At 36.6% G+C, this 24813-nt stretch overlaps 1 protein-coding gene across 1 annotated transcript in view; it reads left to right on the plus strand.

Annotated features, from left to right (window-relative positions):
- Positions 1–22679, plus strand: part of LOC101787092 (ankyrin repeat domain-containing protein 26-like) — a 151998-nt gene extending 129319 nt beyond the window's left edge. The window contains exon 26 of the mRNA XM_063254345.1: positions 22665–22679. The gene's annotated coding sequence lies outside the window, so the exon portion shown is untranslated. The remainder of the gene's footprint in view (positions 1–22664) is intronic.
- Positions 22680–24813: the final 2134 nt, after the last annotated feature.

Genomic DNA, 24813 nt, shown 5'->3' on the forward strand with positions numbered 1-24813 from the left:
GTTTTGGACTTGCTTTGGTCCTATTCATTTATTATCCCCATTTGTAACTTCTAAAAAGCACATGTTTAATCTTATGCTACTGAATGTTGAAATCATTTAACTTCTGATTTGTACAAGGGCTCACAGCTAAGAGTTTGCCTTAAATTTAAGAGGAAACTTAGCACTTGGACTTTTCAGCAATGCTGAAACAGTCATAATTTTGGCAATTCTTACAGATGAATTAAACGGTTTTTGAATAAAAGGGCGTGCATAATTCTGACCCCATTTTTGGGTCATAATGTTATGGCCTGTGTCTAGACAGCCTCTCATATCCTACTGTTGTTTTGAAAAGTGGGAATTTCAAAAACAGCTTGTTAAACTGGACATTGGTGATGGGAGTGTAGACTGGTGCAACCACTGTGGAAATCACTGTAGAGATTTTTCCAGAAACAGGCATTGTAAATCTCATTCAATCTGGCTACTTCTTTTCTGGGTATTTCCCCAAGAAAATTGAAAATATCATGCCACAGCAATATATGTGTACCCATCATTTTTAAAAAATTTTATTTAAGGAGAAAAAGAAAAAAAACAGAAAAAGGGTACAAGTTATACAGAATTTCAAAAAAAAATAAACAGCAAGAAACCACTAGTTAATAGATTACATATTGTCATTTTAGAAATAGTTGTTCAAGTTACAGAATTAAAGCATATAAAGTCTCACATTAAAACAGTGAGACTACAAACAGTTATGTTCAATGATCCAACAAAAACTCAGTAATATGGTTATCTATCTTATACACTTAAATATACATGCACTTATATCCTTTAGAGTACTTTCTTTTCCTCTCTTTTTTACAATGATAATTGCACATATTGGGTTTTACTAATCCTACAGTACTTATTACTTTTTTTGAAAAGAATAAAACCAAATGTGACATAACAAAACAAAGTCAGTCAAATCAAAAGGATGGACATAGTACATAATGTAAAAACAGAATACAAGGAGATCAACAATGGTTACCATAATGGCTCTTGCTATGTTAAAAATAATTGCCTATATCATCAGTTATAATAAAATGAATAAAACAGTAAAGAACAAAGCCAATAAAAACCAAAACAGTGGTGACATTGCAGGACTTCAAAAGAAAATAATAGTCAATTCAGAATGGGCATCATAGTGAATCTTATTGTCTTCACAGTTGTTGCCTATACTCTCAAACTTGGTACTATCAAGCAAAACAGAATAGAGTAAAATCAATCAAAACATGATGATGAGAGCAATACAGGGTTTCAAATCAAGTTAATAGGAAATCAAAGTGGGTTACTATAATATAGCCTGCTAATTTTTATTTATGTTTTCCCTTAATTAAAAAGATAAAAATAAAAAATAAACAATAATAAAGGAGCCTGAGATAAAAGAGGACATAACAACAAAACAGCACAGGGCAAAACATAACCATTTAAGCAAAATAGTGTTTCACCACAAGATATTCCGACATAGAAGTAGTTACCATAGTATCGCTTTCCTTGAAATCTTTGAGTATAACTTCATATCCTGTAGCATCAAACATATCAAGACAATGTAAAACCATTCAAGAGAATGATAGTATTACAGGATATTTAGAACCAATTAACAGAAAAGGAACAATGGTTTCTGTATTATCACCTTTTCTATAAAAGATTTTGTTAATAGTATCACATATAACTGATGGGTGTTCCTTGTAAGTGATCTGTTTCTTGTCTCTGACAGTTTTTAATATTGTGTTCTTATATTGGATTTCTGGAATTTTGATTATTATATGCCTGGGTGTAGTTCTGTTTGGGTTGTAGGTGGCTGGGGTCCTGTATGCCTCACAGATATGAGTATCTTTACCTTTTCCCACATTAGGGAAGTTCTCCTTGATTATTTCTGTGAATAGCCTTTGTAGTTCATTTGTTTGTATCCCTGCTTCTTCCTTTACATTCTTAATTCTTAAGTTATAGATCCTCTTATCATCTTCTAGCCTTTGTATTGTTACTGCTTGTTTCCTTGTTATTTTTAAGAAGTTTTTCTTTTCATGCTCCCACATTACAAATCGATCCTCCAGTTCAGATACTTTATCCTTAGTTTCTTTCAAGCTGTTATGCCGGATTTCAATAGGTTTTAGTTTCCTGGTAATCTTTTTGAACCTGCTTCATGTATTCTGCCTTTTCTCTATTTTCTCCATCAAACAATTTTCCCCTTTTTTTCTGTTCTTCCATTCCACCATCTGTTTTTTCTTGATAGGTGCTTAATATTTCTTTAATTATTCTACTTATATCTTGTTTTATGTGGTTAAATACTTCACATTTGAACTTGTCTATGAGGCTCTGGAGATATCGCTTTATGTCTATTGGTGCCATGCCTGATATTCCATGTTTTCTGTCCTCATTCTCCTTTGCATTTACCTTTCCTGGATCTGCATTCTCAGAATTGGGGAATGAGGACCCTTTCTTGTTGCTCCCTTTTCCCATACGTTTGTTATTCCCATACAAGTATATATAGGAGCCCCAGTTTCTTTCTTTGTCAGTTACAGTTTTTTGAATCACACTGGCTAGGTGTTCCTGCCCACTGCAGTGTACTAGGGAGACACAGACCTGGGCAGCCTATACTGGGCTCATCCCTCTAGGTCAGTCAACCTGCTGAAGGCTTCACTGCATTAGGGTGCACTGCAGGCACAGGGACCTGGTTTGGGCTAGCCTAGTGGGTCTTAGTCCATGGCATCACCCAGGTCAAGTGCTCCCCAAAAATCCCACTTGAGAGGGGAATATGCAGCGTCTGTTCCGGCTAGTCTGCCCAGTCCCAGAATGTCCTCTGTTGGAGCCTCCTAGTCTATGGAAGGGTCTCTGTTCCTCTCACTCACCACAGGTCAATTCAGGGCTCCCCACCAGCTCTGATCTCAATTCAGTTCACCGATTCCTGTTCTCAGAGCTTTTGAGTCTCTATCCCTGCTGTGCTGATTCAAATGCAGCAGCAGTTACAAGAAATTCAAGCCATGGTTTTCCAAAGGTGCTGGTCCCATCTTCAGCACTGAGACTTTAGGTGTTCCAGTTGTAGCACCAGGATTGCTTTCCAGTTGGTTTCTCTCAGCTTAGTTCATTCCTGGGTCGGCAGGGTATATCTCCCCCTGCTTAGGACTCCCCACGCCGCACCATTCCTGGAATCTAAGCTTCTGTTATCTATTTGCCATGTTCTCCAGGAAGTCTCCAGTCTCCAGTCCCTTCATTGCAGTTGCATTTCATCCTGAACAATCTCCATTAGAATTTGAAGAATGGCTCAAAACCTGCAGAGCCCAGTTTAGTATGGGTGGAATCTGGGTGGTCCTTAACCAGTGGAAGCAATGATCTCTTTTTTTTTTTAATTTTATTTAAGAGGAAAAAGAGAAAAACACAAAACAAAACAAAGCGGTTTAAGGGTACACATAATACAGAACTACAAAAAAAAAAACATAACAGTAAGAAATCACCTGTTAATAGATTACATATTATCATCTTGAAAATAGTTGCTCAAATCAGAGTATCAAAGAATACAAAGTGGACATTCAAACAGAGAGACTGCACACAGCTGTGTTCAATGATCCAAAAACATTAATATAGTCAGCTAATTTAAGACCCCTAAACACACTTGCTGTTATATCCGTTAGAGCTCTTTTTTTTTCCCCCTCTCTTTTTTACAACAAAATTTACACATTTTGGATTTTATTACTCCTTAGTTCTTATTACTTTTTTGGGGGGGAGAGAATAAAGTCAAATATGGCAAAACAAAGCTGTCAGTCAAAACCAAGGGTAGACATAGCACATGATGTAGAGCAGAGTACAAGGTTATCAACAATGGTTATCAACGTTGTCTCTTGTTCCTTAAAAAAAATTGTCTATCTCATTAGATATTATAAAGTTGGACAAAACAGTAGAGAACAAGACCAATAAAACTGAGGCATTGTAAACATTACAGGACTACCAAAGGAGACAATACTCAAACCAGAATGGGAATCTTAGTAAATCTTATTGCCTTCAAAGTAGTTGCCTATACCCTCAAACTTGATACTATTGCACAGAATGGAACAGAGTCTAATCAGTCAAAACAAGATCGTGGGAGTATTACAGGACTTCAAAACAAGTTAATAGGAAATCAAAAAGACTTACTATTATATATCCTATTTTTTTAAATTTTTCCCCTTAATTAAAACAAACATAAGAAATAACTAAATAATTTTTTTAAAGAATAAGGGAGAGATTGAGTTAAAACAGGACATAACAATATAACAATAGAGGTCAAAGCATGACTGTTTCAGCAACCTCGTGCTTCACCACCAAATAACCCGATTTAATAGTAGTTACCATAGTGTCTGTCTTTTTCCTTGAAATATTTGTATAAAACTTCATATACTATAGCTTCAAATATTTCCATATCAAGAAGCCCAGAATAAAGCCTTTCTAATTAATAAGTGAAAACTTTATAAGGCTTCAAGGCCACATAACGGGGAATCATGATTACCACATATTTTTATATATTTGAATCATTACTTACATTAGGGAAACTATTCGGTATTCATACATGCGAGATTGATTTATTTCACTTATGAGTATGGTATCAAGCTGCTCCCATTTATTGATAAATATCTCAATGTGATCATTCTTTATAGCTGAATAATACTCCATTGTATAGAAAAACCACAACTTTTTCATCCATTCCTCAGTTGATGGACACTTGGGTTGTTTCTAAGATCTGGTGATTACAAATTGTGCTGCTATAAACATAGGTGCACATATATCACTGTGGTATGATGCTTTCAGTTCTTCTGGGAATATGCCTAGAAGTGGAATAGCTGGAATAAATGGTATTTCCAATCCCAACTTTTTGAGAAATCTCCAGACAGACCTCCACAAAGGCTGTACCAGTCTACACTCCCACCAACAGTGCAGGAGAGTTCCTTTTTCCCCAGAGCCTCTCCAGCATTTGTTGTTGGTTTTCTTGATCCTGGCCATGCTTTCAGGAGTGAGATGGTATCTCAGTGTGGTTTTAATTTGCATTTCTCTAATAACCAATGATGATGAGCATTTTTTCATGTATTTATTTTCCATTTGCATTTCTTCATCTGAGAATTGCATATTCATCTCAGATGCCCATTTTTGGATTGGATCTTTGAATTTTGGAGGTCTGAGTTTTTTTTAATTCTTTATATGTTTTAGACAAGAGTCCCTTGTCTGAGAGAGAGTTCACTAAAATCTTTTCCCAGTTTGTGGGTTTTCTTTTCACTATGCTGGAGATTTCTTTTGACATGCAGAAACTTTTTAATAAGAAGTGGTCCCAGTTATTGATTCTGGGGAGTATTTCCCGTGCGGTTTGAGTCCTGTTCATGAATTCTCTACCTACCCCTATGTCTCCAAGGTTTCTACCCAATTTATCTTCCAATAGATTTAGTGTTTCTGTTTTAATATTCAGATCTTTGACCCATTTAGATTTTAATTTAGTACATGGTGATAGACATGGGTCTAGCTTTAGTTTTCGGCAAATGGAGAGCCAGTTTTTCCAGCACCATTTATTAAAGAGACTGTCGTTCTTCCAGTGAACCTGCTTGGCTCCTTTATCAAAGATAGGGTGGTTGAGATTGTTTGTAGTTGTGGTTGTATCTTCTAATCTATTCCATTGATCTTCAGCTCTGTTTTGATTCCAATACCATGTTGATTTTACTACTGTTGCTTTGTAGTATAACTTCAAGTCAGGGATTGTGATGCCTCCTGCTTTGTCTTTGCTGCTTAGAATTGCCTTTGCGATTCTAGGTCTCTTTTGGTTCCAGATGAAATTTAGGAGTGATTTCTCTAGATCTATAAGGTATGTTGATGATATTTCTATTGGGATTGCATTGAATCTGTATAACAGTTTTGGGAGAATGGCCATCTTCACAATGTTTGTTCTTCCTATCCATGAGCAAGGGATGTCTTTCCATTTTCTGAGATCATCTTCAATTTCCTTTTTCAGTGTATTATAGTTTTCACTGTATAAGTCTTTCACTTCTTTCGTAAGAGTAATTCCTAAATATTTCATTTTTTTTTGCTTGCTAATGTGAATAGTCCAGTTTCTCTTATTTCCCTCTCTGTGATTTTGTTGTTTGTGTATAGGAATGCTATTGATTTCTGAGTATTGATTTTGTATCCAGCCACATTACTGAATTTATTTATTGTATCTAAGAGTATTTCAATGGAGTTTAGGGGGTCTTCTATGTAGAGTATCATGTCATCTGCAAACAATGATAATTTAACTTCTTCTTTTCCTATCTTTACCCCTTTTATTTCTCTTTCTTGCCTAATTGCTCTGGCTAGTACTTCCAGTACTATATTAAATAGAAGTGGTGATAAAGGACATCCTTGTCTTGTGCCTGATTTTAAAGCAAAGGCTTTCAATTTTTGGCCATTTAGTATGAGGCTGGCTGTAGGTTTGTCATAAATGGCCTTTATTATATTGAGGTAAAGACCATCTATTCCAATTTTCTGTAAAGTTTTTATCATGAATAAATGTTGGACCTTATCGAAGGCTTTTTCTGCATCTATAGAAATGATCATGTGATTCTTATTTTTGGCTTTATTGATATGGTGGATTACATTTATTGATTTGCGTATGTTGAACCATCCTTGCATTCCTGGGATGAATCCCACTTGGTTGTGGTGTATAATCTTCTTGATGATTTGCTGGATCCTATTTGCCAATATTTTATTGAAGATTTTTGCATCTGTGTTCATTAGGGAGATCGGTCTATAGTTCTCTTTTTTAGTTGGGTCTTTCTCAGGTTTTTGTACTAGAGTAATATTTGCTTCCAGGAATGACTTAGGAAGGATTGTTTCCCTTTCAATTTCATTGAATAGTTTGAGGAGTGTTGGCATTAGGTCTTCTTTGTATTTCTTGTAGAATTCTACAGTGAATCCATCTGGGCCTGGGCTCTTCTTGGTGGGTAAGGACTTAAATACATTTTCAATTTCATTAACAGAGATTGGGTTATTCAACAGTTTTACATCCTCTTGATCTAGCTTTGGCACTTCATATGCTTCTAAGAATCTGTCTATTTCTTCTGTGTTATCAAACTTTTGAGAGTAGAGGTTTTCGAAATATGTGTTGATGATCTTTTGTATTTCTATTGGGTCTGTAGTGATTTCTCCTTTTTCATTTCTTATTGCATGAATTTGAGCTTTTTCTTCCCTTTTTTAAATAAGGTTGGCTAGGGGCTTATCGATTTTATTTATTCTTTCAAAGAACCAACTCTTTGATTTGTTGATTCTTTGGGTTGTTTACTTAGTCTCTATTGCATTGATTTCTGCTCTGATTTTTATAATTTCCTCTCTTCTTTTGGCTTTGGTCTTGACTTGCTCTTCTTTTTCTAGCTGTTTGAGGTGTAGCATCAAGTTATTTATTATCTTCGTTCTGTTTTCCTGATGTGGGAACTCAGTGCAATAAATATTCCTCTCAGGACGGCTTTCATTGCATCTCACAGATTCCGGTAAGTTGTATCTGCATTTTCATTTTCTTGTAGGTATTGTTTAATTTCTTCTTTAATTTCTTCTGTGACTCACTGATTACTCAAGAGTGTGTTATTCAGTTTCCCTGTGTTTGCAGGATTTTTGCAGTATCTTTTATCATTAATTTCTAATTTCAGAGTGCTATGATCCGATAACGTGCAAGAGATAATTTCAGCTCTTTTGCAATTGTTTAAATATGTTTTGTGAGCTAATATATAGTCTATTTTAGAAAATGATCCATGTACTGCTGGGAAGAATGTGTATTCTGATGTTGTTGGGTGGAACATTCTGTATATGTCTATCAAACCCATTTGTTCACAGGTGTGATTCAGTTCTGTTATTTCTTTGCTCATTTTCTGTCTGGTTGATCTGTCCCTTGGTGTCAATGGCATATTAAGGTCTCCTGTTACAATTGTGTTACTGATAATTTGAGTTTTCATTTCTGTTAATAATTGTTTTATATAACTGGGTGCTCTGGAGTTTGGTGCGTATATATTTAAGATAGTTATCTCTTCCTCTTGGAGTTTTCCCCTTACGAGTATGTAGTGACCTTCTTTGTCCTTTATGGTCATTGTTGGTTTAAAGTTCACATTGTCTGCAAACAGAATGGCTACTCCTGCCTTTTTTTGGATTCTTGCTGCATGAAGAATTGTTTTCCATCCTTTGACTTTCAGTCTGTGAGTATCCTTCTGGGTTAGATTGGTTTCCTGTAAACAGCATATGGTTGGATTTTGTTTCTTGATCCATTCTGCTAGTCTGTTTCTTTTGATTGGTGCATTGAGACCATTTACATTAATGGTTATTACTGTTAAATGCTGGTTAATTGTAGGAATGTTATCTCTCTGCTGTTGCATCTTTATCTTTCTGTTCCGTTTAATTATTTGCTTTGCTTAGTGGTTTTTTCCTTTGTGTATCTAAACTGTCTTTCAATATTTTTTGCAGGGTTGGTTTGGTGTTCATGAAGTTCTTCAGCTGTTCTTTGTCATGGAAGTATCGTATTTCACCATCTATTTTGAATGATAGTTTTGCAGGATATATCAGTCTAGGTTGGAAATCATTTTGCTTTAGGATCTGGAATACTTCACTCCATGCTCTTCTTGACTTTATTGTTTGTGATGAGAAGTCTGCTGTGATTCTGATAGGTTTACCTTTATAAGTGATCTGTCTTTTCTCTCTGACAGCTTTTAATAATCTATTCTTCTGTTGGATTTCTGGGATGGTGATTATTATATCTCTGGGTGTAGTTTTATTTTGGTTATGACTATTTGGAGTTCTATATGCTTCACTGATCCTGATGTCAGTTTCTGATCTCATGCTTGGGAAATTTTCAGCTATTACTTCTCTAAATATCCTCCTGACATCCTTCATGTTGTCTCCCTCTCTTTCATTAATCCCTATCATTCTTATGTTATTCTTCTTTGCATCGTCTTGCAGTTGTTGAATTGTTGTTTCCTGATTCCTTGTTATTTTCAAAAGATCTTTCCTTTCCTGTTCACTAGCTGCAATCCTGTCTTCAAGGTCTGAAATTCTATCTTCACTTTCATTAAGTCAGTTTTTACAACTTTCAGTGGAGTGTTTTATTTCCTGTATATCTCTGTGCATCTGCATTATGTATTCTGTTTGTTTCTTATATTGCTCGTCTAGGGATTCTATCTTTTTGTTTAGTTCCTCCAATTTTTTATCTGTGTTTTCTTTAGATATATTTAGAATCTCTTTCATTTCTTTTATCATTTCTTCTTTTATCTGGGAGATTATTTTGAGTTTGAATTTCTTTAAAGCTTCCTGGAGTTGCTTGTCAATTTCAGTAGATATTGTGTCTGATATATGAGGTGGATGGGATATATTTTCTTCTAAATACATTCCTCCTAGGGTTTCTTGAGATGGGCTGGAGGTTTGAGGTTGTAATTTGGTCTTTCGTTTTGTCATTTTCCTATATTTCTGTGTTTCAAGTGTTATTTGAAAGCTTCCTCAGGATCTGTTGAAAATCCTCTTCTATGTTTGTAGCTACTGAGACTCTGGCACCACACTACCCCAAGCCATTGGGCCTGCAGAACCAATGGTCCTCCTCTGCCTGCTCAGAACTCCACAGTTCCAGACAAGCTGGGCCTCAGGGACACTGTGTGCCCACCTGCCCCTTGGAAGCTCCACAGCTCTTCAATCGCAGCTGGGTTAGGGTACTCACCACAGGCTGCAGTGCCTCAGGAGCCTGTGATCCCTCCCTGCTTGCAGAGATATCCACAGTCCTCCAGACAAAGGAAGGCATGGCAGCAAAACAGTCTGGGCTCTGGGGATAGTGTGGGCCCGCCCACCCGTCGGGAGCTCAGCAGACCTCCAAGTGCAGCTGGGATGGGGAGGCGGATGTAGTGGTCTCTAACCCGCTGCTCCACTTCACTGCACCCGGAAGCCTGGCGGGTCCGGAACAGTCTGAGATTTGGGCAGAGTGTGCTGAGCACTCACCACAGGCCGAGGTGCCTCAGGAACCTGCAATCCCTCCCTGCTTGCAGAGATATTCACAGTCCTCCAGACAAAGGAAGGGGCTGATGCAGGCACTCCAGATCCACCCAGGTCCTCCTCTGCACACCGATGACTAGGTGCGGCAGCAGAACAGGCTGGGCTCGGGGGATAGTGTGGGCCCGCCCACCCATCGGGAGCTCAGCAGACCTCCAAGTGCAGCCGGGATGGGGAGGCGGATGTAGTGGCCTCTAACCCGCTGCTCCACTTCACTGCACCCGGAAGCCTGGGGGGTCCGGAAAAGTCTGAGATTTGGGCAGAGTGTGCTGAGCACTCACCACAGGCCGAGCTGCCTCAGGAACCTCAGAAGCAATGATCTTAAACTCTATCCAGACTCATGCTGGTGTGCTGGAAGCCACCTTTGGCAGTATTGTTCCTCATTGCAAAGCTTCAGGATCTCCTAGGGTCTTTCCTATACAGGATGCATCTTGTAGAAATCACAGCATGTAGGTTCCTCTTGTGCACCCATATTTTTAGCAGCACAATTTGTAATAGCTAAATCTTGGAAACAACCCAAATGTCCTCAACTGAAGCATGGGCAGAAAAGGTGTGGTACTTTTTATACAATGGAATATTACTCAGCTATTAAAAAGGATAGTCTTGAGGATTTATAGGTAAATGGAAGCAACTTGAGACCATATTCCTAAGTGAAATAAATCAAACTCCTATTTATAAATGTCATACTGTCTCTCAAATGCAAAAAAATTAAAGGGAGAGGGGAGGAGATGGCAGATAGGTAACAGCAGCTACAGTGGCTCTCTGAGATAGCCATCTTAGACTCCAGGAATGGTGCAGTGTGGGGAGTCCTAAGCATGGGGAGATACACCCTGCTGACCCAGGAACAAACTAAGCTGGGAGAAACCAATTGGAAATGCAATCCTGGTGCTATGACTGGAACACCTGATATCTCAGGGCCGATGCTGGAACCCGTGACTCTGGAAACCATGGCTTGCATTCCATGCTGCTGCTACATCTGAATTGGCACAGCAGGGATAGAGACACAAAGGCTCTGAGAATGGGAATCAGTGAACTGAATTGAAAGCAGAGCTGGTGGGGAGCCCTGCATCGACCTGTGGTGAGTGAAAAGAATGGGGACCATTCCATAGACCAGGAGGCTCCAACAGAGGACATTCTGGGACTGGGCAGACTAGCTGGAACAGGACACTGCAGTGTCTTCAGCCAAATATTCCCCTCTCAAGTGGGATTTTTGGGGAGCACTTGACCTGGGTGATGCCATGGACTAAGACCAAGTAGGGTAGACCAAATCAGGTCCCTGCACCTGGAAGTGCACCCTAATGCAGTGAAGCCTTCAGCAGGTTGACTGACCTGGAAGAATGGGCCTAGCACAGGCTTCCTAGGTCTGTGTCTCGCTAGTACATTGCAGTGGGTGGGAAAACCTAGCCGGCATGATTGAAAAAAACTGTAACTGACAAAGAAAGAAACTGGGCCTCCTATACATGCCTGTATGGAAGGAACAAAAAATATGAGAAGAGAAGGCAACAAGAAAGAGTCCTTTGTTCCCAAGGTAAATGCAAAGGAGACTGAGGACAGAAAACAGGCATGGCACCAATAGACATAAAGCGATATCTCTGGGACCTCATAGATGAGTTCAAATGTGAAGTATTATCCAAGTAAATCAAGGTGTAAGTAGAATAGTTAAGAAATGTTAAGCACCTCCCATGAAAAAACAGATGGTAGAATGGAAGAACAGAAAAAAATGGGAGAATCATTTGATGGAGATAATAGAGAAAACATAGAATATATGATGCAGGTTCAAAGAGATTACCAGGAAACTAAAAACTCTATTGAAAGCTGGCATAGCACTTTGAAAGAAACTAAGGATAGAGTATCTGAACTGTAGGACAAATTTTTAATGGGGGCGAATTAAAGGAAAAACTTCTTAAAAATAACAAGGAAACAAGCAGTAACAATACAAAGGCTAGAAGATGATAAGAGGATCTATAACTTAAGAATTAAGAATGTAAAGGAAGAAGCAGGGATACAAACAAATGAACTACAAAGGCTATTCACAGAAATAATCAAGGAGAACTTCCCCCATATAGGTAAAGGTAAAGATACTCAGATCTATGAGGCATACAGAGCCCCAGCCATCTTTAATCCAAACAGAACTACACCCAGGCATATAATAATCAAAATTCCAGAAATCTAATATAAGAACACAATATTAAAAGCTGTCAGAGACAAGAAACAGATCACTTACAAGGCAACACCCACCATAATTACAGCAGACATCTCGGCACAAACCATCAAGTCATGAAGAGTGTGGGGCGAAATAATTCAAGCTTTGAAAGATAATAACCTCCAGCCAAGGTTGATATATCCTGCACAACTGTCCCTAGAAATTAATGGTGAAACAAGGTGCTTCCAGGATAAAGAGGAACTAGGGGAATTTGCAACCACCAATTCAACTCTACAGAGATTACTGCAGGACATTCTAAAAGAGAACAGTACCAAGATTCCAGAAATAGAGGCAGAAAGGCCACAATGAATGGAGCAGAAAGAGAAATGAAGAGGACAACCTGACAACGAATGACAGAAAAAGAGTTCAACAGAAATGAGACAGAGAAGATTGGATGGTAGGAACAGCTACTTTGGAGAAAACAAGACATCATAATAGCTAGTGCTGATTTAGTATCATCTTGTTTTGAAGTCCCGTCAAGCTTTTGTTCTTCGTTCTCTGTCAATCTTAACATGTTGTATCTTACTGGATTTTATTTTATGTGATAATATAAACAAAAACTTTTATAGACAAGGAGATTATACAGAAACCATTGTTCCTTTTCTGTTAGTTGGTTCTAAATACCCTGAAATAATGTCATTCTCTTGAATGGTTTTACATTGTCTTGATATGTTTGATGCTACAGTATACAAAGTTATACTCAAAGATTTCAAGGAAAGAGAAACTATGGTAATGACTTTTATGTCAGGATATCTTGTGGTGAAACACTATTTTGCTTAAATGGTTATGTTTTGACTTGCGCTGTTTTGTTGTTATGCCCTCTTTTATCTCAATCACCTTTTTTTTAGTTTTTTATTTTTTATATTTTTAATTAAGGGAAAAATAAATTTAAAATAGCAAGATACATTATAGTAACCTACTGTGATTTCCTATTAACTCGATTTGAAACCCTGTATTACCCTCAACATCTTGTTTTGATTGATTTTCCCCTATTCTGCTTAGTTTGATAGTACAAATTTCGAAAGTATAGGCAACAATTGTGAATACAATAAGATTCATTATGACGCCCATTCTGGTTGGCTCTTATCTTCTTTTAAAGTCCTGTAATGTCTCCAATGTTTTGGTTTTATTCTTTACTGTTTTGTTCAATTTTATTATACCTGATGATATAGGCAATTCTTCTTAAGATAGCAAGAGGCAGTATGGTAACCATTGCTGATCACCTTGTATTTTGTTTTTACATTATCTATTATGTCCATACTTTTGATTTGACTGACTCTGTTCTGATATGTCACATTTGGTTTTACTCTCTTCAAAACAAGTAATAAGAACTGTGGGAGTAATAAAACCCAAAATGTGTAATTGTCATTGTACAAAAGAAAAGAAAAGGAAGTGCTCTAAAGGTTATAACTGCATATATGTTTAAGTGTATAAGATAGATAACCATATTACTGAGTTTTGTTGGATCATTGAACAAAACTCTTTGCAGTCTCACTGTTTGAAAGTCCACTTTATATGCTTTAATTTTGTAACTTGAACAACTATTTCTAAGATGAGAATATGTAATCTATTAACTAATGATTTCTTACTGTTTATTTTTTACATTTTGTATTACTTGTACCCTTTTTCTGTTTTGTTTTTCTTTTTGTCCTTAAATAAAATTTTAAAAAAAGAGTGTCCACCAAGAAGCTCTTTATAGGAAATACAATTAGCATGAAGAAGATTATATGGACCAAAATCAAACATGAGAAAATAGAACTCAATGTGATGGGGAACCAGAGAGTAATAGAGGTAACTAGACCAGTGTTTATGGATAGGTTGAACAGATAGGCTTTAGTAAATGAAGCAATATAACTGGAAATCCAGCCCAGGAGTGAGAAAGTTCAGAAACACTTAGGCAAGTTCCCCCCCCCCATACAAAACTGTGAGTGTTGTGGAGACCCAAAAATACACAGTTCATTCTGGGGGAGTAAAAGGGAGGAATAATCCTCAAAGAAAAAAAAACAGCAGAAAATATAGCTAATAGTGTATCAGGAATTAAAATCCTTATTACTTGCACCACTCTGGTTGGTTGGAACTTGTTCCATCCTAGTTTGTATACAAGCATTGGATCTGCGGGGCACAGATAGATATCCATAGAACAGTGGACATCTTTAATTCCCTATTAACTCATTCAGGATCCATGTATGACTTATACTGTTGTATCATGACTGATCTTAGTTAATCTGACTTATTTGATTGCTGCTTATTATTGACAGATGTTATTTAAAACTGTAAGGTTGATGGTAACAAGTTGAGGAGTTCAGTATAGACAACTATACTGAAAATGACAATGATTCAGTACGATATCCATTCTGATTTCATTATTACCTGTTTTTGTAGCTCTATACTATCTGCAAAGTTTGTATTTCTGTTAATTCTGTTAGGTACTGATATGTTCAATTATACTTTATCTGATGATATAGCCAATTCTGTTGATGAAAACAAGAAACAGCACAGTGATCATGGTAGAACCTCTTATACAGCAGATTTATATGTCTTTTTAGTTTTATATGTCTCTAGGAAAAAGTTTAGTTCTGTCCTGCTTTGTTATATTTCTCCCTCTAATATAGAACGGATAGAAATGCATGTTAAGACTCATGCTTATGTAAAACCTATAAACAGTTTATGAGAACTGATCTGATGACACATGATGAAATGAACAAAAACTTTGAAGGAAATAAAATGGCACTGCAGTACCCAATTCTGATTCCAGAGTGTTACGATGTGAAATTCAGCAATATTATTAATCTTTCTCCAGAAGGATTTTAATCTAGTAAGTTGTGTTAGGTCTCAACATAAATGAAGATATGGATATATGCGTTCATGTCTAAGTGTATAGGATTGATAGCCATAATACTTAGTTTTTGTAGGATAGTTGAACAGAACTGTTTGCAGTCTCTCTGCTTGAATTCCCATTTATATGTTCCACTTGTATATCTTGAACAACTATTTATAGGGGGACAATATGTATACATCAGCTAGTGATTTATTACTGTCTGTTTCTTTTCTTTGAAACTATGTACTATTTCTGCCCATTTTCTATTTTGTTTTGTCTTTCTTTGAATAAAAAAAGAGGAAAAAAATTTTTTTAAATTTTAAAAAATTAAAAATTGAAATAATAAAAAATTCCAAAATGTACAATAGATATTATAATAATGAAAGGGAAAGAAAGTGCTCAAGAGGGAAAAACAACTAGGATAGGAGAAAGGAGAAAAAGAAGAAAAGAAAAGATTACATATATGTAGGTATACATATATAAGTGTATGTTACATGTATACGAGATAAATAACTATATTACTAATCTCTGTTAGCTCATCAAAAAGAATATTTTGTTGCCATTGTTTGATCACTTTTATGCCTACATCTTGTAATCTGAACAACTACTTTTAATATAATATGCAATATGTTAACTAGTGTTAAATTCCTACTGTTTTTGAAATTCTGTACTATTTCTCTTCTTTTTACTGTTTCATTTTTTAAAACAAAAAAAAAATAAATTAAAAAAAACCCTTAACCTCTCATTTTCATGTCCCCACCTCAGAAAACAAAGTTACAGAATTTCCAGCTTGACTCAAGGGTTCAGGATCCTCGATATGTAAACATCCTCAGCATGTTCAAAAGGAAGGCACAGAGATGGTATGAATGCTACAGCCACTCTAGAGTGGGTAGACTGCATACAGTATAAGGGAGGAAAATAGGCTTGCTTCTCCCTTTTTTGCTGCTTTTAATGCTTCCTACCACCACAAACTGTTGATCCTATGCCGTGCAACTCGGCTTTGGAGCCAGCTGTTTATCAATCAAGCCTCTACAAACTATGAGCTAAATAAATCTTTCCTTCCTTAATTTTGAGCATTGGATACTCTGTCTCTGCAACAAGAAAAAAGTAACTAAGACAACAAATTTCCAAAGTCATCCACTCTTCTTTCCTGTTCTTTTTAAGGCAAAGTACAGTTTTATTATTTCGCTGCCTGACACTTTTTTTTTTAATTTTTGGCATTAATATTTTTTGTTTTTTCTAATAACTGTAAATGTTTAGCCAATTTATTATGACTTTATATTTTTAAAGAATCAAGGAGACTATTTTATTTTATTTCTCTTTTTCAATTTTTCTATTAGCTTTTACGTAAAGAAAACCATTCCATTCCAATATAAACTCCCATTTGCTGGCTAGATTTGACATAGATTCATTCCTATTTGCTAAAATTGTTTGATTTTTCATGTTTAATGCTTTGAATCTTCTAGAATTTGTCTTGTAATTTGTTGTTATGTGGGTGTCTAAATTTATTTGCTTAATTTCCACAAAACCGGTAGAAAATTAAATAGTACAATTAATATCACAGCAATTGAATATTGGATTTATTAGATGATCAAAATTTTCCACATTATGCTGAGCTACTGAGCTATGTAATCTATCTTAATGTAAACCTCTTTATTAATTTTCCTTTTTTATGTCAGTGTTCATCGTAAAAATTATACTTAATTTTAACCTTGCTAAGGCTGGTGTCTCTCCTTACATTTTTTTCAAAGTGCTGCTTTCTAACTTTAAATATTCAGTGAAGGATACTCATGAAGGGATGAAAAGGGGAGTGAAGAAAGAGTGGAGGTGAGTCAGCCACTGAGCAGCTCTTTCCCTTAGGAGGCAGCAACAAAGGCAGAGAACACCAGCTTGCTCTAAAGTCACTGGGCAGCCACCCTAGGCAGCGCAGCATCTGCGTAAATCAGTTTACAACTTAGCATCATAAAAGAAACATTCATAAATCTGTTTAGGAGCTGTTTGGAAATATAAGAAGCATTATCATTATCTGTAGTCACCCTACAATGCAATAAAGCACTAAAACTTCTTTTATTTCAATATAATATAGTTCCAACTGTTGGCCTTTCCCACACTCTTTTCTATTTTACTCTCCTGGGCTTATGATAATGACCACTCTGCAGCCCTATCTTTTATGAGATCACCTCTTTTTGAATTCCACATACAGTTGGGACAAAGTACTATTTGTCTTTCTGTGTGTGGCTTACTTAGTTTATCATAACAACCTCTAGTTTGAACCACGCTATTGAAATGATATAGTTTTATATGGTGGGTGAGTACTTCCTTGTGTTTATATGAGGTATGATCAAAATATACAGTGTATATTTATATTAAAGTGTGGTATTGGATAAGACACACTACCATGAGTCTCACTTAAAATCTTCCTCATTCTAAGCACACTTATCACACCATTCTAGCCACTGCCTGAAGCAGTGCTGGAAGTTCTTTCTTCTCTTTCTGAGCTATTATCTCAATAATAGTGAATATCGCCGCCAAGTACTATGAAATGGGAACACAAGCTTGTGAAAACATCAGAGTGCATCTGTGCCCACCTATTCACAAGTTCTGTCACCATGCAACTTCTGCTCTTCCCCAAAGATCTACATGACCATGAAAGGGAAATGTTTTTGATTGATTCAGAACACCAAGGGAGCCACACAGCACCAGTAATGGCACTTAGGAAAGAGAATTTCCAGAACTGTTTCAGAAAGTGGCAATAATAATGGGAAGTGAAGAGGAGGATTTTGAGGAGGATTCGTGGCTATGCATCTTTTACTCTAATATTTTTTGCTTAAGCATTCATACAGTCACCTTATTTTTATCACACTATGTATACCACATTTTCTTCATCCATTCATCTAGTGATGGGCATCTCAGTTAATTTCATGGTTTTTATATATTTGAATAATAATGCTACAATAAGCATTAGAATGCAGATGTCTGTCTCTTCACCATACTGATGCCTTTTCTTTTGGGGATAAATATAGATGGCTTACTGGATCAAGTGAAAATCTATTTTTAACTGTTGAGGATCCTGCACACTGTTCTCTGTGACTGTTGTACAAATTTCCATTTCCACCGACAGCATGCAGATTCTCTTTTTTCCACAGCCTCACCCAACTTTATTACCTTTGTATTCCGATATAACCATCCTGGATGGAGTGAGATGATATCTCTTTGTGGTTTTCCTTTGTATTTTCCTGAAGATTAGTGATGCTGGACAATTTTATTGGCTTAGTCACTACTCTCATGCTTTCTTTTTTTAGATCTATCACCAATTATAAATCATTTTTAGAACATTAATTGATGCTCAAGTCAGTAGCATTGAAAGTATGCAAATGAATCTCGCCATCTCTATAAAAGAAAGATTGACTGCAAATGTTTCTGAAAATTTTCCCAGCTACATATCTGTGGACTTATTATAGTTAAAACCTTTGCTTCTAAACATTCATGTAGGCTGACTTTTCAATTTCAAGGGATTTCAGCACAGTTCCCTGCAATTTATCATGTGAAAGAAATAAACAAGAAAGAAAATGGAAGCACATTCACACTTGCCAAGACATTTCCCTTCAGATGGAGAAAAAGCTACTGAATGAATAATACAAGAAAGATGATTTTGGTCCTTCAAAAATGGAGAAATTACTTAAAGCCCCAGTTAGTGAAGCTGGCCTTCCCTTTCCTATAGAATATAAATAAGCACCAGGTACACAATAGCAGCCTGCTCTAACCCAGCTCATTACCACAGAGCCCAGGCAGGCTCAGGAGCCACCCTTTATATAAAGCACTCCAGTCAGTTCACTACTACCGAGGCTCCACACACAGCACTAATCCAAATAAAGTTTATTCCCCACTTTCTTGATTTTTCCCCTTTACAAATTTCAAGAATAAACTTTCATGCTAATGTAAATGTATACATTTATTATACATATTCATAACCCTATGTGTTGTTTTGCATAAATTTTTATCTTCTTCTCTGGCCTTACTCCCTTAGTGCTTCCTGTTTAAAAACATGCTCCTTTTGTGTTTTTGCTGAATATCTACATGTTCCAATAACCCCTAATTTAATCTGAACTATTCCCTCATTTCTTAGATATGTAATTTCTACTCAGTATTTCCAGTTGGATATCTGTGTTGGTCAGCTTCTTATTGCTGAGACAAAATACCTGACATGTACAATTAAAAACAGAAAAGTTTGTTAGCTCACCACTCCAGAGATTTCAGTCCGTGGCCGGCTCCTCCAAGGTACAAACAGAACGGCACAATGAAATAGCAGAGGACGGTTGCCCATCTCATGGCAACCAAGAAACAGAAAGCAGGTGAAAAGGAAAGAACTAGAGACATGATACATCTGTCAAAGGCATCTCTCTGAGTCCCCCATGTCCCCCACATGGACCCTACCCCTTAATAGTTCATGCAGCTACAAACTCACCAAGGGATTGTTCGTGAGTATCCACCACCATGATGCAGTCGCCATCCGAAAGCCCCACCTCTGAGCACAGGAATCTTCTAGGAGCACTTCTGATGGAGACCATAACAGTATCTAAGAGACAGCTCAGGAATGTGCCAGTGTATCCTCTCTGCACTCCTAGGAAGGGAGGTGCTCTGATATGCTCATCCAGGAATCTTCTCTCCTTTTTCCTCAGCAGTCTTCAGCAATCCAGGTGATAAGGAAGTAAGCAGACAGGGGAAGGCTTTCAAGTGAAGAATGTAATTAGTCCCAGTCAGAAGATAATTTTGTCTGCCTGGATTTAACACTATGGGATTGTTAAGTCTGAAGCTCAAAGAGGGGAGAAGCTTTCCATGGTTTGAATGTATTTGAAGAGATTTGTAGGAAAATTCACACACAAGTGACTTAGAGTCAAATCAAAGTGACCCAGAGCCCAGGAGTCATGAGAGGCAGAGTAGCTCCTCTTGCAAATTCCTGAACCCTAAACAATCCCAGGAAGCCAGAAATCACAGCAATTAGGATTTAACGCCAGCCAAAGCAGTGATTTAGCATGCTTCAGGATATGATAAGAATAATGTCTAGAAAATCAAGACTATTCAGAATAATGTGGGAAAATGCAAGGTCTAGATCACATGAAACAAAAGGTATTTCTCTCCCCACTCATAATTAGCCCCCAGAAGAGAAATAAAAAATTGAAAAGTGAAACTTCATGCCTGTAATTGTTGTATTACACTCGTTTGTTGTGTCTCTGCTAAATTAGTGTTTCAACCTAAGTGTGCCGTGGTTCTACTATGGAATTTAGTTTTTGTACTATGTGTTCTTTCATGAAAAATGTCTCCAAATCTGCTTTTAGGTAATCCAAGAAACATTTGTGTAGTTTATTCATTCAATCACCGTGACAAAACCAGAAAAAGATGTTATACACAAAAGGGTTCAGGCATGACATAAACACTGTTTTTAATTATATCTAGGTGTCCTTATAATTTTCTAAGAAAATAATTTCTGCCAGTATTGCTATGAGAAGAACTTTATCTGTGGTTATAACAATCAGGACATGCATAGCCCACAAATAAATAACAGACTTAGACAGACAAGGTAAATGACACCCCTGAGTAAATTCAACAGCTTGTGTTATTGCCAAAATTAAATACACGGCTTTGGAAGAAATTTAGGTAATCCAATAGAAAGTCTTAAGAACTACCAATATTCTACTGGAAAAAAAAATGTAGAAGAGGAAGAAAGAATTAAAAACAGAACAAGTCAACCCTTGGCTGAATTTCTGCTTCATATTTATGCACCCATCTGCCATAGCCTAAGGTTAAAAAGTACTCATTTTAACCATGAGAAATATATCCATCATAAGTTTGCCTAAAAAAATCACTCACCGTAGGGAAAGCAATGTACATATGGACGGTTATACAATAAAGTGAGAAACAAAGAAAGAATAGTTTGGGTATTTTTTTCCTAACCTGGGCAACTCTGAAATCTAATGAAGCTTAAGTCTCAAGCCAGCATTCTCCAACAGCATCTTTCCCAGCTATTTGACGAACAAAACAATTAAGTTTGATATTCTTGCATAGAACTTTCAAGCTATGAGACAGACATAATATTGCAATAATATGTAATTTGCGAGCAGCGCTTGAATTTGGTAAAGGAAGCCAAAGTGTATCATCAACCCAGTTCAATGTTGCCTGCAGCCTAACAATTTTTGTTAGTTTCTGAAACAGACCCACAGATAACATAAACATTTTGACAGGAAATTGGTGGTAGTGACTATGGTGAGGAGCGATCGAGGACAAATGTACTGTGACTTGGGACATAAGATACAATTTTCTTTGCATAGAGGCAAAATGAAGTGATGGCAGAATTCATAAAGCCTATTCTCCTCTTCAAATTGCATTCCGACTTCTCCTCTCTCTGGGCATCTTTCAAAAAGAAAAAATCTCGGCACTCTGAGCAAGTCCATTGACATCGGATTGCAAGTAATCACAGCTCCAGAGTTTGCTGTTTGCTTTTCTATGCTCTTTCTACCTGCAAGAGTATTAAAGAGGCCTTCATCCCTCTCCTGCATTTCATTAAGAAGTTTGCTCTCAGGGAAAACACTGAGTTAGCCCAGCTACATCTTGCCTGTCACTTTCATTTACTTCCTGGTTCTGTATGTTTGGCCTCCTTCCTCTCTGTTAAATACAGGCTTCTGACTGGATATTATCAGGAAGATGGTACTAAACTTTGGGCTGGAATTCATTTCTTCTGTTTCCTGGGTTCTCCTCTCACCTGCTCATCTTTTTTTTTTTTCCTAGAATTCATTCTCTGTTCTAATGAAACTATACTCAATCTTCGAAGCACATGCTATATTTGTTTCCCTTTGTACTGCTTCTTAAGTTATGCATTCTCCTTTAAGTGACCTTATCCTGAATTTTCGATGACTGTATGTTTGATGTACAAAATATGATAATACAAATACAATGCATTTTTTATTTACACAACTACAGTAGGTGACACATTGCCATTAATGTTCCTTGTGATCCTCCCCTCACTTAAAACACATCCATCCCATTGACCTTGCCACTTCCTGCAGCAGCTCTGGAGTCCTCCTTCCTGAGGGTCTCTAGCTACTCTGTCCTGACTGTCTTGATGTCCTGAATGGATTTAAACGTTACCCTTTCATGGTCATTTTGACTTTGGGGAAGAGCCAGAAGTCACATGGCACTAGATCTGGTGAATAAGGCGGATGAGGACACAGTGTCATTTTCTATGAGCCGCCTTTCACTGCGGGTCACTTAGCAGCATACACTATGTTTTTTATAACGTTAAGAAAGAGGACCTGTGGCACTGCTTCAAAAAGTGGCAATAACAACGACACAGCTGTGTTTGAAACAAAGGAGAGTATTTCGAGGGAATTAAAGTCAACATGACTTTTATTATAATCATTATTCTCTACATTCACATTACTTTTTTAACAGCTCTTTGTAGTTTCCAAGATCCAGTACAGATATTCCCCTACTTGTAGAGCTTTTCCTCATCTACCACCCAAGAACAGGCCCGTGTAGTTCCTGCTGAGCAATCGAAAACATGCCACAAGCCCCTCACATTATGGGACACAGTCTCCCTCAGCTAATTCACATGCATTTTTTTCTCCCTTACAGGATGACAGCAAATTGGACCCAAAATTACTGCTCTGTTCTCTGAATCAATCCTCTTCTGTCTTCCACTGGCTGAGGTTTACTGGACCATGCTGTGCATGAAATGTGATCTCAACGATTCTTTGTCAAAGTGTGTTCTTCCCCAAATGTAATTATAGTCTTAGAACTCTAGCATTGGCTGGGCTTCATTTCATATAAATAATGTACAAAATTAGCGCTGAAATTTTCTACTCATCATGAAGTGTAACTTACGGAAGACAATTAACCCTGGTTTAAACTTTCAGCTAGAAGATTTCTCAGAAGATATTTCAAGTTTAAGCACATGTTAGAGAGCAGTTGTTTAAATTAATTATTAATTTCTGAAGAATAAAACAATAGATTCATTACACTAAAATGGCATTCCTATGTTTACAGCAGCATAGTTTATAATAGCCAGATCTTGGAAACAACCTAAATGTCCATTGACAGAGGAATGGATAAAAAAGATGTGGTAATTTTACACAATGGAGTACTACTCAGCTATAAAGAATGACAAACTGGACACTTTTATAGGTAAGTGGATGCACTTTGAGAACATACTCATTAGTGAAATAAATAAGACACACATGTGTAAATATCATATTGTTAAATTAGTGTGACAAACTAAAGAAAAAACATGTATATGTGTATAAAAAGTGTTAAGATAGTTATACTATTGATTTCTCTGAGTTTGCTGAGGAGAAAGATTTGTGCTGGTAATTTTCAGACAATTGAATGCAGATGTTTTGTGCTCTGGGTGAATGATTTGAGGATGACAATGGAAAATGTATGTACCATTGTTGCCCCCTGATTTGTGTACTTTGAAATTTTGTTATAGTTTTTTCTGTCTTTCTTTCTTTCTTTCTTTCTTTCTTTCTTTTCTTTCTTTCTTTCTTCTTCATCTTTCTTTTTATATTTGCATAACATGGATTTGAAAAAAATGAAAAAAAGGACAAAAAAGTTTAAAACAATACAGAATTTCAAAACTGGTAGAAAATTAACACTAGTTAATATATTGCATAATTTTATTTTAGAAATAATTGTTCAGATTACAAAATTTAGGCATAAAAATGATCAATCAAACTGTGAAAGCAAAAACTGTTCTTGTCAATGAATTTACAGAGATTAGTAGTACAGTTATCTATCTTGTGTGTGTATAAATATATATACATGTACACATCTTGATATTAAAATATGTAGCATATAGTGAAGCAGTTCAAAGCAATTCTATTCTTTCGGGAGGTCTTGAGAATAATTTTCCATATAAAAGCAATCAAAATAAAAATGGTACTTGATCTCTTCTGTCTTTTGGTACAACATAGGGAAGTTCACAGAGCAGGTTAAATGTGAAATTTATTATGAGTGTGCTTCAGCTCATGCCTAACAAGGTTAATGCAAGGTCATTAACTCTGTAGAGTGCTGGGATTTTTGATCAAGCAACCAGACAAAGCCTGAGTATGCACATTACAATAAGATATCAGCCCAATGACAATCAGCACAGGGAAAAAGCACATTTAAAGGCAGACCTTTCAGTGAAAATATTATATAATTTATGAAAAATATGAATAATTAGCACTGTACCAAGTAAAAATTAATTATTAGTCAATTGATTTCTCAATGCCTGGTCTAAAAGCTCAAACTAATGGGAAATTTAATAATGAAGCATTTCAGAATACAATAAAATTATTAATCATTAAAGGATATTAAATTTCTCTAACCCAATTCCCTCAATTTTATGATTATGGAAACAGAAGGCAAGTAAATGGAAATGGGTTACAATTAGCAATGGCTTCCAGTGTGGCACTACTGGTCTCTTGCCAGGGTATGGAAAGTTGTTCTTCCCACTTTTCCTCAAATGACTTGTGGCTCCAAGCTCTTAGAGTGTTCCTACGTATGGAGAACGCGCGCTGCTTACAGGAGCAGGACAGCTAGCATAGGCTGCATTCATGGAAGTGCAGGGATCCTGCTTCCCCTCCTTAGCAGGAGTTTTTCAGTTATTTATGTCTTCATTTAAAACCTGGGATTCCCTGCACTATATGATAGGATCTGTCCCTTGGATTTTAAGGTAACAGTCACTTGTAGGAAACGGTGTGTACAAGGAACACTGGTACTGTATTTTATAATGTGCTACCTT

Source organism: Cavia porcellus, unplaced genomic scaffold, assembly GCF_034190915.1.
Source record: "Cavia porcellus strain 051 isolate PalLab524CR breed Dunkin Hartley unplaced genomic scaffold, mCavPor4.1 scaffold_8, whole genome shotgun sequence".
Classification (NCBI taxonomy): domain Eukaryota; kingdom Metazoa; phylum Chordata; class Mammalia; order Rodentia; family Caviidae; genus Cavia; species Cavia porcellus.